We start from the raw sequence: 12,906 nt of genomic DNA on the forward strand, positions 1-12,906 counted from the left end.
CTTGGTGACCAAATACTCGCTAAACTAATGACATTATATACTTGTGAAGTTTAATTGTCAGTGATACAACATAACATAAGGTATCATCCTTAAAACTGAACTATAGTCTAATGTTGATCAGGAGAGACACGTCATATGAAGAAAAGCAATTTTTTTGATGACATGTGATGATAAAGTCTTGACAGAGTCCTTGGAGCTTGGACTTTTCAGGGAGATTTGTAATCCAGGGGTGTCGGCCCTGAGCATCACCTCCAGTGCCTGGACTCCACGGGGGGATTCATCTTGCAACGTGCAGTTCTTCAAATACCATCAATGTATCACCTCCAGCCCCCGCTGATGAATCTGACAAAACCGGGCAGAGTCGGGGAGGTGGAAGGGCGAGTAACAGCAACATGAATGTATTAAAGGTAGAGAGACAATCAAAAGGAGATGGCAGCAAGATGATAGGTGAACGGTGCAATTGTGTTGCTGTGCTATTGGATAGAAGAGACCAGCTGATCAGAACAGCTGATATGAAAGCCCCAAACAATAACAGCAAGAACATTATGAGTGAGCATGCCTGAGAGGAGTGAATAGCAGATGTATGAGAGATAAACAGGCCTAAGCATGTAAAGGTAAAGTCTTTCTGACTGAATTTACACTAGAGACATCAGTTATGTAATAGATACTTATCCAATTTAGGATACATTTGGGACTAACTGTAGTCTTGTTTTTATCAGTTAAGTTCTAAAAGGTCACCTCCATATTGGATGTAAACGTGTAATGTGTCCGTAAAGTAATTTTTAGGATCAATTGTAATTTAATGTAATATAAATTAAATTAGCTTTAGTCGAATCTGTCACTCAGTTTCAGACTCCTGCTAAGTAGTACAGACGTCGAAAGGAGGACAAGATGCATTCTTAATTTTTCTTTGAAAAAATAGCTACAACTCTGAATACATAATTAATTGTCATGGGAGCTAATGTGTCCAATTTAACCTTCCTCTTGTGTTAGCTTTTCTGTTAATATCTCTTGTGTTAACAGGTCGGTTTTGACCCATGTCTTAAATCATCTAAAACAATTATCTATCATCCAATTTGTTTCTCATCTCTTGGTTACCTTGCTAGGCTTCCTTATCCATGAACATATGGTTGTATGTTTTAATATTTTTGGTGTGTACCCCTCGATTTCAATAAAGAAAATGGTAAAATTAACCTCAAGAGAATCATATAAATAAATAAAAGGTTGTTGTGTTACCTGACTATTACTGAGGGTTATTAGAACACATCTCTTAAATACATTTGTTTTATTTATTTTAATATTATTAACTATAGCAACATCAATTTCGACCCATATATATTTACTTCAACAAAAAGGCTAAAAGGTTTTTTCCAGCAATAGAACTTTAATATAAACACAAAATGAAAAGCGAACAAGTCATAACACAACATATTGGTTTGCAAGGTCAAAAAAACAACAACCAATCAAGCAAATCTTATTTGTATAACTGGGTCGAAACCGACCCTAACAACACAAAGGTCATAATTTTAACCAGAGCATTGAGTGAAAACAAATGTTTTTGTTTCATTTTGTTAAAATAGAGGTTCCTGACAAAGTAAAAAAGCCTTGATGCAATACACACATGTTATGTGGTTATGTTATGTATTTAAAACCTAAAACGGGTCGGTGCCGACCCTAACACAAGAGGAAGGTTAAATACAACGTGAATAAGCAGAGCTCTGTGAAGAGCGGCCACAGTACCCTCGCAGTGTGATAAAATGAATGTTCTCTGAATTTAAAGTTGAGTCACATTTAACAGTGTTAGACAAATAAAACCTAATTATTCAGGATACAGTGTTAAAGATACCACAATTAGCCCATCAGTTATTGATTAATGCCTTTGGGATTCACTGAGGTGAGCAAATGTGTCTGAACTAATTATGCAGTATAGAAACTGAAACAAATAAAGGGATATATGCAAAAGTCCCGAGGTACTTGAGTGACAGCTGATCTTGGGTTCAAATCAGGCGTCACGTGTTTCCCTCCCCGGTGTATTCTCAAATAACGGCTAAAATACTCCCCAAAAAATTTACAAAATGGAGCCAAAAGTAGTTCTGTCACTCCGGATCAGCGTGGATAAAAGATAAAGTTAGGCTGTTTTAAACATTGAAACCAAAAGGTCATGATGCACTCAACCTCATGGGATTGGCTGTCATTACTCAGTCTATTCTTCACTAAACCAAAGTAGCCCAACAGGCACTGCCAAGTCAGGCCAAATGGTTATAAGGTGCTACTTTAACATGTACGTCACATTACCAGGTTAAACGATCAACCCGATATTTCAACTCGAGCTCAGCTGCTTTGAAATAAAATTAATTCCCATGGGGTTTGTTTCTCTGCTGATATTTATGAATGATTGTTGCACCTCAGTCACTCATCTATGCTTAGTTGAAGAAATATTGATCACCAATGTAGAGGAATGTAAAAATGGCTGCAGTGCTATATATGCATTTTAATAATATATTATTCAAAAAATTAAGTTGAGGCGAGCGAGAACAAACACAAAGTATGGATCTAATATAAAAATGTTTTTTCCCAAGTTGTCGTTAACCTGACTATCAACAGCTCAAATATCAACATCCTGTGAGAGACACACTGTCAAATGTTCCTTTCTTAGTCTTTCTGTCTCAGGAAAAGAGCCAGAAAGAGAGGACACATATATATAAATTATGCAATCGTTCTCAAACTGAGATGGAGTGCTGTCCACGATGGGTTCACATTTTAAATAACAAGCACGTATGCAATCTGACAAGCTTCTATTCACTTACATACAGTCACTTAGACTGCACTCCATGCATCTGAAATGCATCCATATTCAATGGTCTATATGCTTCCTATGTATGCCCATCCACACACACACTCATCAAAACACCTTTACTAACTCAACATACATGATCACAAACATGGGAGATACAATATTTAAGAGGCCACATGAATATTTTACATTTCATGTCATATGTACTGTTAAGGCAGAAAGCAAACATCATGAGGTGGCAATGAAATTAATAAACATGAAGCCTCCATTGAAATTGAAATGGAATTAATTATACAACACCAACACGACTGCATCCAGAAACGGAGGAAAATGCTACTCCAAGTAGACAATGAGCGAGACTTACTGAAGGATAAATAAAATCACCCTCGCAACATAAACTTAAGCAATCAATCAAGTTAATTAAATGTATATCCCAAACTCACAGGAATCATGGCCAAGATTCCCAACGAATAAAAAAAGGCAATACCAAGACCAATGTCACCTGTCTATATTCGTAAATATTTTTTGTTGTATTCAAAATACTACTGAATAAGTAATGTTTATAAATTGCTTGAAAGATTACTTTGTTCTGCCCCCTCTCCATTGTGTGTTTATACACTTCTTTACAGACAACATTTCCACGCAATCTGAGCATTCATCATTTATGTAAGGAGCCAGAGCAGCAAGGCTCCGTAAAAACATTTGTTTAAAACATACATGAGCATCAGACGCGGTTGAGTAGACCTCGGTCATATGTCATCTTAACATCTGCAACATGAAGGTGTGTTGCAAAGTACTACAAGGTCATCACTACTGGAAGTTTACCAGCAACCTTTATGTCTGCTGTGCAACTAACAACCATGACTGAGGCGGGGATCTTGACAGGATGGCGAGGCAGAGTATCCGCTGATTCCACATGAAGCTACACATTGGACTGAAGGTTAACCAAGCAAGCAGAGCATGGTTGGCAGGATGAAGACTAAAACCATGATAAATAGCTGGAGGGGCAGAATTCAGAAGTGAGTAAATAGGTGTACAAAATGAGTATTTCTCAAACCACCTCTCTCTAGTTACCTTCCAGCAATGCAGGACTCACTCTTAACAGTTTTTCCTTTCAGATGTTATCGGTTGTTTGGACGTCTTAAAAATAATCAAATAAACCCAGAAGCAGGAAACCGGAATTAGTAAAGTATGACGTGTAGTTTATGCATGTGTGATGCCCAACAGCAAAACATTTCTGATTTAAATTGAGAGCTGTATATGGTTTGAGGCTCTGAATACTTCAGGGACCCTCAGGAACGTGTGCACATAATGAGAGCAGCAGCGGCTTGCCCCATCAACAATGTTCCTAGAAATGTTGGGGAGACACCGTGCATCACATAACATCATGACGATATATTTTTTGTTGGATTTCATCCTTAACTTAAGTGAGATGTTTTCAAATATTTTGGTACTTTCAGTTTCTATACTTCATTAGATTGTTGTATTCTCAATATCAAATTAGTCAAATATCGTAAAGGAACCATGTGTAGGATTTAGGATAATCTATGAGCAGAAATTGAATATAATTATGTTTTCAATCATCACCTGAAACTAATAATTATGTTTTTGTTACCTTAGAACGAGCTCTTCATAACTACATAGGGAGTGGGTCCAAAACAGACAATACAAACATTGGCTCTAGAGAGAGCTTTTCACGTGTTTACAATACCTGATGGCCACTGCAGTTCAGTGGCAGGCGGTGGATTTGGCAACTACGCCTGCTGTCTGTTTAGTTAAACAGCTGATGGAGGCCGCACCGCACAGTTACAGCACCTCTCGGTCGACGCACCTGACCAGCCCAACCCCTTAAAACAGCACCATAGACACATCAACACAACGCCACTGCAGATGAAAAAACACAAAAAGCAGGAAACTTACCAGATGCTGTTCATTAAAGACAAAGTCCATCCGCTCTCCTTAAAAAAAAGTTCAACGACGCTGTTGTACAGTTTATCAGTGCGCTTCAGTTCCTGAGTGTGTACTGACACACTGACCAATCACAGCGCACGTTAATGCAGGCCTCTCCATGTAGTTTAACAAGCTCTCGATTTCACAGAGAATCAGAGGTGAAATGTGATTGTAAGCAGACCCTTAAGCAGCTGCGCAGTAACAGAGGAACACATGAGCTGTGCAATGAGAAAATAAGCTAATAGGGAAACATTATTATAATACATGTAGTGTATTTGTGAAAAACAATTGCATTATAAAATATATATAACTTGTAATTATTGAAAAAAAAAATATATATTATAATTCGGGTTTCACTTTCGTTTAGAGATGTATAGATCAAGTATTAACTTTTTACTTGACAATATTGTATTGCATGTAGAGTAAGTGCAGTTGCTGTCATCTTGAGTAGCCTTCACTTCACCTGCATGGTTTACTTCACCACGGTGGCTTATCTGCGCGCGCTTTGCGTGCGTCTGTGTTTGTGAGGAGCTCTTAGAGGAGAAAATGCGGGGAGAAGAGAGAGAAAGGGGGAGGGAAAGACACCAACACAGCCCGGTGGTTGTCTGTTTCAGTCAGTGATCTATCTAGGTTAGAGCAGATGAACCACAGTTGAACCCAAATGGAATGAGACATAGCAATCGAGTCTATCTCATTCTTAATTAAGAGTCTATTGTTCAAATGATTTAAAGCCGATGTTTTAAAAGTCTGTGCATAGACGGAGCAATGAAGCAAATTAATTAATCATCCAATTCATTTTTAACATTATTTTGAATTATTCTTTTATTTTTCTGTTATGAAGCTGCAAGACCTGGCATTTTAAGTATCACCTCCAGGTAGGTGCCTTATATGAATAACCACTAAAACACCCTTAACTTACTGCTCACACAATTAAAAAAAGCAAGCACAAAACAAATACATAGCTGCCTTTTTACTTTCATATCAAAAGGTATAATGACAACATGATCTCAATGTAAAACCTGGCAGTAGTTTTACAAAGATGATTGTATTACATTACTTTTGAAGTAATTATATAAGAACATGTACTGGGTTAGCTTTGGTCCCCTGCTGCCTGTATAAATGATTTCCTAAAACAATTGAAGAATTCTTATTTGTCTGTCTTCCCTGTACTCTTCATGGGCACTGGCAATAGTTGCCTCAGTTGCTGGCATGCAGTTGCAATGGGACCTATGCCATCAGTGATGCGCTGCAACTGCGGACAACCCAACCACAGGGATCCTCCTACGCTGTTCAGTGACAGCTTCAATAAATACTTAATAACTCCTGCTCCTCCAGGAATAAAAATGTCATGTTTTTAGACTGACTGCAGCAGTTTTGTCAATTGAAACTCACAATGTTTACTATGAATATATTTTAAGAGTTAACAAGATGGATCTCCGTAAATCGGATAACGTTTCCTTCATCCACCATGGATATAACCACTGCTTTATACTTGTAAATTCCACATACGTCGGAACATCAAACTCCATCGTGTCTGGGTTCATAATATTATCCGTAGTCCCACAATAGCGTCTGAAGGACGGCTGGAGCTGATTGGCTGACGCAACTGTGCGTCACGTGATTTATTTTTTTTTAGTTGGGATAATTCAACTCGCGCGAATTCGCGCTGCATCCTTCGCTCTGTTCGCGCCGCGTCAAACGCATCTATCGCACCGCCCCGCACAAAAAAACGCTTTTTCGCGGGGCGGCGCGCCTTTGCATTGACTTTGCATGTAATCTGGTCGCGCGTCAAATTCGCGCCGCGTTCGTTGTGAGCGCAGCATTACACAACCAGCATTTCACTCACCAGATGCACACAGGCCTGGACTGGGACAAAAATTCGGCCCTAGATATTTTGGTCCAGACTGACCCACCATAATCCGCGCGCAGATACTGTGCCAACTCGGTCCGTTGATGTACTGTACATATAATCACACAAGCCCTTAATAACACTACTATACTGGAATGGGTCATTGTCTCCTTGTCTTTTATTTGATGTAATTTAAATCTGAAAATTTTCATAAATAAGTGTTCAAAAAAAAGAAAAGCAAGGACAATAAACCAGAAACACTGACAGAAACACTTAAAACACTTTAACTCTGGTGACCTGATTTGTAATTATAATTAATTATAATTAATCAGGATAGTATATAATTTTCCAACATTTTAGAACTAGATTCACACCACACGCTATCTATTATGTCAAGTAAAGCTCATAGACAACGTTTCTGAACATTTAGTGAATGAGTGTTTATCTACAACATCAACATGTTAGCTAGCACACTCACCTGCTATCAGCACCACCAACCTCCTCCTCCCCCTCCTGTATGTTGTAACTTGTTTTATTACATTATTTACTCTTATTGTGAAGAGCATGTAAACAGGAAGTGCTTTTACTTTGAAGGCAGAAAGTACAATGATACGTGCTTGTTGACGCTAACTAATGTTGAATGTTACATGTGGAAAATATATACATGTCGGGTGCAAGAGCGCGTTCTCAATGCTTTAACAGTTGTAATACTGCAGTTCACCAGTAAAGTGAGTCCGTTCATACCAGACGTGTCTTGTCCTCATTAGAAGCTCCACTTCATGACACTGTGCCACCATGGCAGCGGGAGCCTCACTTTCACTGTCCGACACCTCCTGAGAGGGACCCGCCGCGCCCGCGCAGCCAAAGCCCCGGAGCCGGAGGCTACGCCACCGCCGCCGGCCCCCGCAGCAGCAAACATGTTTATTATATTTCTGCTCTCAGCAGCATCAGTTGTGAGAGCTTTTTTTTTCTTTTCCCTCAGTTTTTCTGCACCGTCTTTTCGTTTTTTCTCCATTTTTTCTCTTCTCTCTCACAGATTGCTAGTGATGTGTCATTAGCTCATCATTAAAGGTGATTGGAAGAAGGGGGGTCTGGATAATGCGTGGGCGGGACTATTGGGCCTATCATAGGGCCACTGGGCCTCTTATGCGTCTTTACATGAAAAAAAAAAAAAAGGTCAGCCACTGCCGGCCCATTACTGACCGGCCCACCGGGAAAACACCCGGTACTCCCTATGGCCAATCCACCCCTGGATGCACATAACGTAACCCTCTGTGCAAAAGGCGTTATCAGTGAATCAACCAGCAAGTCCTGAGATTCTAGGTTTTAGGTTCGAGATTCTAGCTTATTCTCCTTCTTTTGTATGCTGCCCCACTGACCAATCACAGCGGATGTTAATAGTCACGCTTCGGCCACTGACCAATCATACATCCACACGATTTTGCAGGCGCTGCACGTCAAAGAATACACCCGCTTGTCAAATTAAAGATTTGATTGGTTGAAGTCCATGACAATCAACCACAACTTCCACTCCCGGTGTACTTTAATCTGCAAAGGCCTGCTTAAACTGCTTTGCTGACAAAGAGACACAGGAAGAGAAAATGTGATTGGAGGAAAGCTTCTCCTTAATACCAGCTGCACTGTTCTGGAGGCTGAAGACTGCAGGCAGAGCAACAGAGGAAGACAGGATCTGTGCAATGAGAAAATAAGCGAATGGGGAAAAATAATTATAATACTTGTAGTGTATTTGTGAAAAACAATTAAATTATAAAATAGCTATAACTTTGTGATTCTGTTTAGGCCAGCAGTGAAGGCTTAGCAGGCCCTGACGGCACACCACTGCATGACAGTACATAGATATTCACCATGATTGTAATATATAAGAATGCATATGTTATAGTTTATTTTCTTCTACCCACCCTCTACAGTTAACTTTAATTAGGACAGAAATATTTCGAACAATCTGGAAAATCTGGTGTTCCCTTCCAACTTAGTTGTCCTCACACACTCACAAAAAGAGCACACACGCAGCCTTCGGGACATTGCTCTTTATACAGTGCATGAGCCTATCTTTGCAGAAATATAATTTCATTCCCATTTCCTATCATGCAACCATGGGGCGAGATATAATGGTTAAGTAATTTCCAGACTTGCTGTAACGCCTGCAAAATAACCGGGACTAATTAGTGTGGAATGTCAAGAAGATGTGGATTATTTAAAATTCCCAATAATTTGTAATTATGCAAATCCATACCTGGCAGGATTTACATTTACATGTCTGAATCTGCGCCTTGAGCTGAGAAGCAGAGCCTGAAAAATGTTCATCGCAGTCATAAAAGGTTTTAAGCATGAATTAACAAAACCCCAATTAGCAGGCTATAGCTCCCACACATAGAGTAACATGCAATTATGCAATTACCCATTCAAAAAGCTGTTTATTACAAGTAGATGACTAATGCGAAAATGCTTCAAAGTATTATTCCCCTGTTGATGGTTTCTATTTTCTCTCTTCAAAACTGTCAATACACAGCATCATCTTTTCCATCAATCTGAGGTCCTGATGTCAAATTCAAATTTCTCCTTCTGCAGGGTAATGTTGAACTTCAGGCGGTGGAGCCTCTCCAGAGATGAAGATGCACTTCTTTTCTTTGTGGCGTTCAGGTACATTTATAGGTCAAGTTGGAGGGTATCTGATTTTGAGGTACGAGCACAGCCTTTTATCGATGTGGAAAGCTGGCCTTTCTGTCAACCTCTGTCTCCGTCTCCAGACGCCTGTATTCCCCAGATTAGCCCGGACAGCTGGCTCATTTTCTGACCTGAGTAACTCAGCAGCAGAGAGGAACTGAGCTGAGAGCGAGAGCGAATGCAGAGGATAGAGGGAGGAGGAGATAGAATAAAGCACTGTGAATAGGACAGAGAGAGAGAGAGAGAAAAGCCGGTCTGACATATAGAAAGAAGGTTCAGAGCAACCACTGACTGACAGAAAGACGGAGCATTATTATATTTCAGAAGCTTTTCAGTAGGACTTTATCTCTAATGAAATGTGGTATGTGATAGCAGGGTGAAGACACCAGACAGCAGACATTTTTTAAAAGCTACTGTCAAAATCCACTAGTTTCACATGCAGCTGTGGACTTTGAATATTGAATACAAAGAGATAGCATCCAAAGCATCCACCATATAAATCCGTCTTAGAGCAAACCTTTTTTTTATGGCAGCATAACCCTCAACAAAGTCTTACATTTCACAGCAGCACAGCAGCTATACCATCACAAGCTGTCTCTGGGGAGGTGAATGGGCAGTGATGTGAAGGTACAGTTAAGAGAAAGAGTGCAGGAGTTAGCTATTGTACTGTAGAACACATATTTAACACTAACATTTAAAAATATATATAAATTTACCATAAAGTAATACTGTAAAATATGACGTGTGGTAGAGCTAATGTTGACTTAAATTTGTGATTATATTATTCAACTGGCTGGGACCGGTAACATTGTGATCCGTACAGTCATGTGATCCAAACCGTTAGGGATCCATACAGTTAGTGAGCCATACAGTCTGCAGGTAATAGCATGCCGTAAGCAGGATGCAGATTAGTATTTGATTTAGAATGCAGCCCTCATGTCTGCTTGAGGCTAGCGGTTCGGAGCTATATTAGCTGCAACTAGCGCACAGTAACACACCTCTGAATTCTCCAGCTCAACTGTCGGTGGTTGTGTTGCATTGTGGGTAATTTAGTTCTCCATCCTTTTTTTTAAACTGTCCATTGTGAGTCTGACAAGGTTCATGGAGTTTACTTCTCTTCTTTTTAATATATTTAATTGAACCTTTATTTTTTCCACAAATACTTCACATTCGGATTACAAATATATTGTCCTTGTTCTTTAAATAACTAGTTTTTGTCTGCAATACCTGAAGAGACAGAAACGTCCTTTTGTTAGATTTGATTAAATGTGTCTTAGATAAAGCGATAAAAACATATATTGTTGTGATATCAGGGTTTACATAAAATTAGCCAGTGTTTCCTCCCATTCGTTAAAGACATAATTCCAGTCAGCAAATATGCGTGGGAACTAAACACTTAACAATTTGAGGGTTGTCAAACAATCAATCAATCAAACTGTTATACAAAGCAGATAGATAGATAGATAGATAGATAGATAGATAGATAGATAGATAGATAGATAGATAGATAGATAGATAGATAGATAGATAGATAGCAAAGTTACATAGGAGATACAAATATTAAGTATGGAAAATACTGAATATATACAATACAATAAAAGAGCAGAGCAGAGTTAATATACTATTCTATTAAAACACTAACTAAAACAGTAACTAAAAATGAATCAACGTACAATTGTATCTTTGTAATGTTTAAATCGGAGTCTTCATGTAGATCCTCTCTTAAGTCGGCGCCACTTTCCTCCCACGATCTTTTTCCATCTTTTAATGTACTGACAGCTGCAGCTGTGGCAGGCCTTTTCATTCCCCTTCCCTGTTTTTTTTATATAGATAGAAGAAGGTAAAGACGGGAAAGGACAAAGGTCTCACCACTACACATAGGGATCCGGTTTTATTGTTGACTTGTCCCCCACAGTGTTAGAAGAGCCTGCAGCTTTCTGCTATAAGAGTGATCCTCTCTCTCACTGCAGCAACACAATAAATATGTCCACTCTGCAACAATAACCGTCACTCCTCAACTTGTCTCCTTCATTTCAACCCAAGACCAACAAACCAGACGACAGCTGTAGTTGCAGAATGTCAATCCCTTCCATCTGAAAGAGCCAGTCACAAACTAATGACAGCAGACATGAAGTAACTTACAGAGAGTTTACCCTGACCTTGTTCACATCTCACTGTACAATAGTTGGGGTTGTATGTTATGTTCAAGAGGCTCTTTGTGGGTGGGTGTCTGTTTGTGCTAACAAAAGGTATTATTCTATTAACTATCTTGTGGTGTACACTCTTCAAGGCTAGCTATTCAGAGGTTAACATTGAAATACTTCTCAAAAAATACATTTAAAACAATTGCTTTTGAAGGACTAACTGAGTGGCTCAAGCTATCTAACACAAAAGTACCAAGGTAATACATTCTGCCAACCAGCACCTCTAAACCAACTCAACAATTATATAACACATTATATCTTGTTTAACCATCATCTAAAATGTGTTTTACAGGGGTTGTGTGTGGACCCCTGTCTCCAGTCTTCAAGCTAAGCTAACCAGCTACTGATTTAACTTTACATTAAAACAGAAAGACAGATATGAGAACTGCCAACATGTTAAAACAATTCCTTGAAACATGGTGCATAACACACAACGGCCTTTGTATAGAATACTATTTCATTCAACGCCGATCCAGTACAGGCCTGATCACAAACTTGATTTGAAACAATCAATGTGCACTTCATACAAATCAGAATTACTTAAAAGACGGCCAACTGTATTCCCATTTGTATGCATGTGTGTGCTTTCTGAGAAAGAGAAAGAGAAACTTGAGGGGTCTTCTTGAAATAGCCCTCCTGAATGTTCGCAATCCAGGCGAGACTGCCAGAAATGTTGTTTGTGTTTTCAGGGTGATGAGAGAATTTAAGTTGAAAACATTTATGGCTCTCACAAAAACCTTTTTGCAAACTTTAAACGTTTTTATTCTCCACCTACATCTAGACTTGAAAACAGAAACAAAAATCTAAATCAAAGTTTTTTTGCAAATGTCTGATATCTAGATTGCCATTAACCATAAAGTGCTTATTTCAATGACTGTGTAGTTGCATTCAATGTTTTCAATTAAATAAAACAAGCAGTTTTGAATAAATCAATAAAAAAAACACATGCACAATTTTTTCTCTTTTTAATTTGAAGATTGCCAAATAAATCAAAAATAAAGTCCCATTAGATTAGACTGACTTTACAAGCATGACCAGCTCTTCAAAGTACATTACAGACCTAACAGCCTTAGCTCTGCTCTGTGAACCATGGTCAGTGAGTCTCTTGGTTTTCTGGTACTGAAATAAATGAGGGGGTCAGACACCAGAGCCAAAGGGAGCCAAAGGGAATGGAAAAAATACCTTTAATTGCTTCAACGAGACAGGTTTGTGAGGTGAGGATGCTGGTATGAGTTGATCGAAACAAAGTCTAACAAGTCAGTCAATCAATAGCAATTATGTCTGTGTCAGAGCTCAATGGTTGCCGTAATTGTGTGTTAATAAAGTTGTGGATTAGAAGTGACTTGTCTGGCATCAGTCATTATGATCGGTAATGGATGAAAATTTTAAAAACATTTAACACATAGACTGTGAGGATCTCAACT

This window comes from Taurulus bubalis (assembly GCF_910589615.1).
Source record: "Taurulus bubalis genome assembly, chromosome: 1".
NCBI lineage: Eukaryota > Metazoa > Chordata > Actinopteri > Perciformes > Cottidae > Taurulus > Taurulus bubalis.